The 8,010-nt window shown below is 49.6% G+C and overlaps 6 non-coding genes and 2 pseudogenes across 6 annotated transcripts; all 8 read right to left on the reverse strand.

The window, feature by feature from the left end:
• Positions 1–2,171: 2,171 nt before the first annotated feature.
• LOC123451505 lies at positions 2,172–2,292 on the reverse strand. Its single transcript, XR_006632360.1, has one exon. It is a non-coding gene; the product is annotated as a small nucleolar RNA SNORD14 (small nucleolar RNA).
• A 2,465-nt stretch (positions 2,293–4,757) lies between these two features.
• LOC123451616 lies at positions 4,758–4,844 on the reverse strand. Its single transcript, XR_006632449.1, has one exon. It is a non-coding gene; the product is annotated as a small nucleolar RNA Z102/R77 (small nucleolar RNA).
• Positions 4,845–4,916: 72 nt separating this feature from the next.
• Positions 4,917–5,009, reverse strand: LOC123451613 (annotated as a pseudogene).
• A 77-nt stretch (positions 5,010–5,086) lies between these two features.
• Positions 5,087–5,167, reverse strand: LOC123451624 (annotated as a pseudogene).
• Positions 5,168–5,218: 51 nt separating this feature from the next.
• Positions 5,219–5,315, reverse strand: LOC123451606. Its single transcript, XR_006632441.1, has one exon. It is a non-coding gene; the product is annotated as a small nucleolar RNA Z101 (small nucleolar RNA).
• A 1,784-nt stretch (positions 5,316–7,099) lies between these two features.
• On the reverse strand, positions 7,100–7,236 carry LOC123451643. Its single transcript, XR_006632471.1, has one exon. It is a non-coding gene; the product is annotated as a small nucleolar RNA snoR2/U65 (small nucleolar RNA).
• Positions 7,237–7,284: 48 nt separating this feature from the next.
• On the reverse strand, positions 7,285–7,471 carry LOC123451602. The gene has a single exon (XR_006632437.1). It is a non-coding gene; the product is annotated as a small nucleolar RNA Z112 (small nucleolar RNA).
• A 108-nt stretch (positions 7,472–7,579) lies between these two features.
• On the reverse strand, positions 7,580–7,679 carry LOC123451604. The gene has a single exon (XR_006632439.1). It is a non-coding gene; the product is annotated as a small nucleolar RNA R11/Z151 (small nucleolar RNA).
• Positions 7,680–8,010: the final 331 nt, after the last annotated feature.

Genomic DNA, 8,010 nt, shown 5'->3' on the forward strand with positions numbered 1-8,010 from the left:
GCTCCATGTTATGGTCTGCTCAGACCAATGGAGGTATCTGGGAAGCGCCGGTTCAGATACACTGTACGCCCGGTGACTCGCCTTCTTATCGCGCCTGCAAGCATTGGTGGTGAAAACATGATACTGCCCATTACTTAACTGTTTGGGGTTGCTGCGGAAACCCCCGTTATCATCCTGACCCTGCGGAGCCCCCTGTGGGGGTGGCTGTTGAAAGGCTCCTGGCGGGTTATACCGCCGCTGGTGGTGCACCGGGTATTGGCCGCCGCCTGGCTGTGGGCCTCCCTGAGCCCCCTGTTCAGGAAAGCCGCCGAAGGGGTTCTGTCATTGGTTGGGTGCGGCGAACTGCTCCTGGCGTTGGTCCGGGTCATCGTTTTGACTTTTCTTGATCACCTCCGCCCGAAACTCCCGCATTACGAAGCAATTCTCCCAGGAGTGAGTCGTCGGACCGTCTGCCGTGGCATGGTGCGGGCAAGGGCCTTTGAGTAGCTCTTCATAGTTACGCGACCTCTTCCCGCTAAACCCCCTGTTTTTCTTCTGGCGTTGGTTGCCATTGTTGGCATTGGTATTGGCGACTAAGTCCGAGGGCTCCTCTTGCGGTCTTTGCTTGCTATTGGCCCCTTGATTGTGGCGGTTGCGTCCCTGGAACCGGGTATGGTTTTTGGATGACTCGCCCTTTTTGGGCGAATTAGCCTTACCGTCCTCACCAGGATCTTTGGTGCCATCTGCCTCAGCGTACCTAGTGAGGGTGTCCATCAGCTCTCCCATGTCTTGGACCTTTCGCTTGAGTCGCCCCAATTTTTGCACCAAGGGTTCGTAATGGCAATTCCGCTCGAGGATCAGCACAGCTTGAGCCGCCGTAATACCATCTGACGAATGGATAATTTCTGCAACCCGCCGTGACCAATGGTGAGCCGACTCATCCAGGCGCTGAACACAGTGTTGTAGATCGACGATCGTCATCGGACGTTTGCAAGTTCCTCGGAAGTTTTTGATGAAACGCTCTTTTAACTCAGCCCAGGTCTGGATGGAGTTGGGAGGTAAGTTTTTCAACCAAGTACGTGCTGACCCCTCGAGCATCATCGTGAAGTATCTGGCGCAAACTGCCTCGTTTACGTCGAGCATGTCCATGGCAATTTCATAACTCTCGATCCATGATGCCGGCTCAAGGTCCGGGGTGTAATTAGGCACCTTTGTTGGTCCCTTAAAATCTTTGGGCATCCTTTCGTTACGAAGGGCGAGGGCCAAGCATGGCACCCCAACTCGCCCTCCGCCCCCGACGAGGGGGGCCGGGGCGTCTTGGGTGTTCGGGAGATCCCGGCCCGGCGGGTTCCGATCAGGCGGGTTGTCCTGTGGGACGTGTCGCGGCCCGCTGTTTACGGCAGGCTGGTCCTCTGGCCGGCTCCTGGTGTAGCTTGCCTGGGGAGTGGAATGCAACGTCTCGAGGCTGTGTGAGAACTGGGCGTTTTGAACCACCGCCGTCTTCAACATCTCGCGTAACTCCCAAACCCTGGTAGGGCTTCCTTTGAGAACTCAACTCCACCGTGCGCAAGCCCCACGGTGGGCGCCAACTGTCGTGGTTTTGTCACGGCAGATGTCCTCGTGAAAGGACTTAGTACTGGAGCCATCGCACCTTGGTGGCGACTCAAAGGGGTTAAGCGGGAGAAACACGGCGATTTACCCAGGTTCAACCCCTCGTGAGGAGGTAAAGGCTTACGTCCTGCTTTGGTTTGTATGGATGTGGTTTCGATTACAAGGAGGGCGTAAATCGCCAGACCTAGCACTCGATGAATTCTAACCTGCCCCTCTTCTTTCCCGACCAAACAGCAAGCTACTAATGCTCCCGGATGTCAAATCAATGTCGCAAGCTACTAATGCTCCCGGATGTCAGATCAATGTCTTCAGGTTCAGGTGGCAATGAACGCTTGGACAACTTTGTCGAGGAGGCTTCCATGTTCCACCATTGCTTTCCCGACCTTCAATCTAAATTTAGAAAAATACAAAACTAAAGACTTGTACAAAAATCAACATCTAAATGAGGAACATAAGCCTTGGAATGGATGATTTCTGCTTGAGAGAATAAAATCTGGCAGGGCTAAAACCATTGAGAAACAAGACAATGCAACAAAACAAACACAAAAACAACAAACTAAAATTGAAACGAATATGAAATGGGGTTCAGACATCCAAGGAAGGAATTAGCAGCATTAGCTCTCAAGCCTGGCAGGGCGAAAGCTGTTAGGCGGCAACTGCGAATGTATTGAGAAACAAGCCTTAAATGTGTCATCACTGCCATACCATTTCCCCAGTTGATGGGATCAAATTAACTAATTTTTTTCCGAGAAAACGCAAAAGACTTTGTGTTTCATTGTATTGAAAAGAGGGAGAGACAACCTCCTAGGAGGCTAGTACAAAGGTGTTATAACCAGATCAATGCACGTCCCAGGAGGGTGGCAGGGTGACCCTAAGCCCCTTGGCCCCTGCCTTCGCCCAATTCCTGGACTCGTCCTTGATCGCATCGGCGAGCTCAACTAGCGATGGGGTTACATGGTCAAATACACACGCGTTCCTATGCTTCCAGATCATCCAAGGCGATCGCATCGGCAAGCTCAACTAGCGATGGGGTTACATGGTCAAATACACATGCGTTCCTATGCTTCCAGATCATCCAAGGCACGAGAAGCGCAATCGAGGCCAGCGCTTTGCGGAGCGGGTGAGGCGTGGCATCACGAGCGCGTAGCCACCAATCCTGCAGCGAGCGTCCTGGTCGGGCACAGGTGCCGGTAGTCGCAGCCAAGACATAATCACGTGCCAAGTCTGCTTCGCGAATGGGCAAGAAAGCAGCAGGTGTTGTATCGTCTCCGGTTCTTGGTCGCAAAGAAGGCACCGAGGGTGATGCGTTAGGCCATGACGAGCAAGGCGCTCCGCAGTCCAACAGCGGTCCTGATTAGCGAGCCAGTGGAAGAACTTGACCTTCGGAGGGGCCCAACCCTTCCAGATCAACTTCCAGGACCGGCAAGTGATAGATCCGTGGAAGGTGGCTAGATAGCAGGACCTGGCTGAGTAGCTGCCGCTGGCTGTCCATTTCCAGGAGAGCGTGTCCGGCTCTGAGGAGAGGGTGATGCGGGACACCAACAGCCAGATCTGGAGATACTGCCCAATCTCCTGAAGGCCAATAGTGTCGTGAATGTCCCTCGCCCAGGCATTGCCGGCGGTGCCCTCTGCCACCGTCCGGTACTTTCTGCGATGTTTGGGGATGCACATGTATAGCGAGGGCGCGTGCTCGCGGATGGAGAGGCCGAGGAGCCATCGGTCCTCCCAGAAGAGCGTTGTCGATCCGTCTTCAATCTGCATGGTGGTGAAGGCATAGAAGAGGCCATACTCCTCGGGGGTGAACTGCAGGTCCAGGCCATGCCATGCGTGGCTAGTGTCCGTCCATGAGAGCCACAGCCATCGGAGCCGAAGGGCAAGCCCCGTGCGCTCTAGGTCGCGGACACCCAGGCCGTCGTACTCCAACTGTCGGCATACCCGGCGCCAGTTCACGTGGCAGTGCCCACCGTGGGCAGCCTCGCGCCCGGCCCAGAGGAACCCACGTTGAATCTTCTCAAGCTGCTTCAGAGTTTTCTTTGAGGACGCTAGGGCGAGCATTTGGTGGACGAGGATGGCGCTGAGCACAGACTTGACGAGCGCCAGCCGCCCGGCCTTGTTCATGAGCCATGCCTTCCACGATGGGAGGCGGCCGGCCACCTTGTCGACTAGAGGCTGCATCTGAGCCGCGGAGGGGCGACGCGTGGAGAGGGGGATACCCAGATACGTGATGGGCAGAGCCGCCGTCTGGCAGCCCAGAATCGCCAGTGATTCAACGGTCGACTCATCTCCATGAAGTGTTGTGGCAGAGCTCTTGCCGTAGTTCACATGCAGGCCGAAGGCGGAGTCGAAGATCCCTAAGATGCCCTTGACAGCAAGGACCTCGTCCGTCAAGGCGTGACAGAACAGCATCACATCATCGGCGTAAAGCGAGATAGCCGGGATGTTGCGTCGGGGGTGGAGTCTCCGAAGAATGTCGGCCTGGAACGCCCGTTGCATGAGGCGGCTGAGCGTGTCGACGGCAAGGACGAAGAGCTACGGGGATGTGGAGTCACCCTGTCTCAACCCACGGCGGTGCCAGATTGAGGGTCCCGGCACGCCATTGAGCAAGACGCGGGTGCTGGCCGAGGAGAGGAGGATGGCCAGCCACTCCCGGAACCTCACTCCGAAGCCATATTGGCGCAGGGCCTCGAAGAGGAAGGGCCATGGTATGGAGTCGAAGGCCCGGGTGAGGTCAAGCTTGAGCATGATCCTCGACGCGCACAATTGGTGCAGGAGCTTGAGGGAGTGTCCGACGATGAAAGCATTCTGATAGCGACTCACTAGGCCGTCGAGCATCGGTGCCAAGCGCAGGGAAAGGACCTTCGCGAAGAGCTTAGCCACAATATGTATCAGGCAAATCGGTCGGTAATCGCCGAGCTTGTGAGCATCGGAGCGCTTTGGCAGCAAGGTGAGCAGTGCTTTGTTGAGCGTGTGGAATCCACGCCCCCTCGGCGTATAGAGCTGCTCAAAGACCTCAAGCACGTCCTGCTTAATGGTGCTCCAGCACGCTCGCAGGAACTCCGCGGTAAAGCCGTCCAGCCCCGGTGCCTTGTGCGCCGGCATGCGCCGCACAGCCTACCATATCTCGTCGGGGCTGAACGGCGCCTCTAGACCTGACAGGTCAACTAGCTGGATGAGGTGCTCGAAGTCCAGCGTGTGGGCCATCATGTCAGCCAGTCAAACCAATAGGGAAATTAATCTCATTCATCATCTCATCTCTCACCAATTAAAACCCAAAACAACAGATTTTTGAAAGGGAAGTAGTAAGAACATGAAAGACGTGAGTGAGGGGGGTGCATCAGACCTCCAAGGTGAAAAGAGTGACATAACAAAAATGGCTGACACAAATTACACATAAACTCATGTCTGCTCATCTGCATCCAACAGCACTCATTTTCAACAACTAAAAAGAAACAGACCAACAAATAAAAAAGAGAAACTCAGACAAACCCAGTGCCGGGTATGATCAGATAGAGCTAATACATGATTCACTGGACATCATATCATCCATCAACAATGGAACTATATCCTCATCTCACCCAAACGAATCAAAAGTGGCAAGGACAAAAAACACATAGAAAGATAATTCTCAAGGATGCATCAGATCTCCAAGGTGAAAAGGGTGGGACATCACAGAGATGCCTCAGACGCAAATTACCCATAAACTTGTGTCTCCTCATCTGCATCAACGACGCTCCTCCAAGAAACAGCCAGCAGAAGAGAATGATAACCAGAAAATAAATCAACACAGCCCAACCAGCAAAATAGTTGGTAAATAAGCACGCGATGTTTTTGGAGATACACTAGCAAAATAGGCGGGCTAGCACTGTTAAGTTGGAATTGGTCTTGGCTGGAATCCCCATTTGTAGGCACCATCTCAACAGCTGCAATGAGATCCATCGGTAATCAGTTTTTGCAATGCACAAGGACAGATTTGGTCTGGAGCAGTAGCAAATTGATAACCAAAATAACCCATTTACGCCCAAATTTGGTCTGGTTTTGGGTCCACTCAGACACACCAGACACCCGCAGTATCCAACCTTTGTCCTCCCCACAGGCCTGTCTCTCAGTGGCACATAGGCCATTCAAATCCCTCCCCTCATCAACAACCCAACTTGTTTGCCGTCACGACCACCACCATACAGCTTCAGGCCTCTTCTCAATTGCCACTACCCAACCACCACATCCACCGATGGCCCCACCACCATCTCATCCACGAATGCCCACTCTGCTGGCATTGTGGCCGCTTCTTGCCGCCAAAATAGAACAATGGTAGCCTACCCACAGTCACTGGTAGCCCTGATCATACCACCACTACTTCCACAGTCACAACCAGAGGACGCATGGTTTGACAGCCCTGGTGTGAACAGGACCCTTCATCGACAGAAGTGATAGAAAGGATGCAGAGCACACTTTTGGTGTTTTCCAATCTCGATGAGTGACCTTGCACAGCATAGTCATAGATATCTATGACCAAAGGTGAGATTGGCAGGATGAGACTTAGGCAAAAACATATGAACATTTCATCAAATTTATTCAAGAATCGCATGATTAGACAACTAAGTCAAATTCAAAATGATTTGATTGAGAATACATGGAAACCAAAAGTTGTATATACTCTCCCTTCCAATGGATTTGGTGCAATTTTCGTGTTTTTTATTTATTTCATGGTGAGCTATGTGACTTCCATTTGTTTAATACTCCGTCTGTTCCTAAATATACTACCTCCAATTTTAGGTTTCACTAGAAGACTACATACGGATGTATAGACACATTTTAGAGGATAGATTCATTCATTTTGCTCCGTATGTAGTCTCTTAGTAAAATCTCTAAAAAGACTTATATTTAGGAACAGAGGGAGTAGTTTGTAATGTTTCATTCCATTGTTATTTCGTTGTGGATGACAATTCAACTTAGACTGGCCATAGTGGGAATAACTTCAACGGTAACATAAAGTCCAACTCAGTAAAATTGCCTATGTGGTAATGAGTTAGTTAGGAGAGAGGTAATTTGAGTAACTCAGCTAGTTACTGTAACATAACATATCCCAATACAATATGAGTTTATAAACTAATAAATGAAGCTTTGCATAACAACACACATAAGAAGGTAGTAACATAGCCTAGGGTGAAGAGACCTAATTTTTAGGAGTAAGACAGATGCATAGACAGGGAAATGATGGTTCTACAATTCAATATAATGACACAGCTTTGTGCACATCTCTCATTCTCGCAATGATGGCCTGGGAATTTTATTTATTTCTTATCTGCATCAATTTATGAATTGTCCTATAATAAGGAGAAAGATACACAGGAACCCAAGGAAGGAATTGGCAGCATTAGCTCTAAAGCCTAGCAGGGCGAAAGCTCTTAGGCAATATCTGCAAATGTTTTGAGAAACAAACTTTAGTTCAATCATCATCACCATTGTTTTCCTCAATTTAAAATCAAAACAAATACTTATGTCAAGCAAGAAATGTAATCGCAAAAAAACAGTTTTGTGCATCGACTAAATCACAGCCACAGGTACCTATCAAATGTGAAAATATCTGTAAGCAAAATGTAGCATCTCCTGTAAAGGCTTTGGCTACCAGAGACGTGGCATCAGGCCCAAGAAGACAGAATAAAATGCTACAAGAGAACAGAAAAGATTTCAGCAATCCCTCGGAGACCCAATTCAAAACACACATAGCTGAATAAAGCAGCCGCAAATGGGTATTTCCACCCAGTACAAACCACAAAGGTTATGATACAGGGATAGACAGTTGCAGCAGCAAAGATGCAGCTGCTGTTTACACTGTGCTACAGCAAAGAAGAACACAAAATTAAGAATTGCTCAGTGGAAAGAGAAGTCAGCTTTTTTTTTGAAGGCTCACGGATGACAAGAAGCTGCCAAAAACCTACAAGGGACACTGGGAACAAGAATGAAATGGGCAGAAGAGACTGGAAGGAGAAGGCTTCAGTGTGTGTAACAACATGAATCGATCAACGGCAGACAAATCCACCTCACCGAAATCCACTAAGATCCTTTATGACCTGAATCATCAGCAGCCAACCAAATCAAATTCACTTTACACAAATGTAAGAGATAACACCAGATTAAGGAAATGACATCCAAACACCTCCACGAGATAACAAGATAACCTCCCTCACAGACAAGATATTTGGGTTATATCCATCTCAGAACCAAAGAAATTGCCTCAAAAGGAAAAGCTATGGGACCAAATGAGTTTGCTTTTATTTCACATCAAAAAATTCTCAAATATATTTAATTAAATGGTCTTTTATGTGTTTTGTATAGTCATTGAATTGCATATATCCATGTGTTAGCTATGAATTTTATAACTATACTGTCATGATTTTCCTTTGCAAAATGGGTCATTCA

Source organism: Hordeum vulgare, chromosome 4H (assembly GCF_904849725.1).
Source record: "Hordeum vulgare subsp. vulgare chromosome 4H, MorexV3_pseudomolecules_assembly, whole genome shotgun sequence".
In the NCBI taxonomy this organism is placed as follows: domain Eukaryota; kingdom Viridiplantae; phylum Streptophyta; class Magnoliopsida; order Poales; family Poaceae; genus Hordeum; species Hordeum vulgare.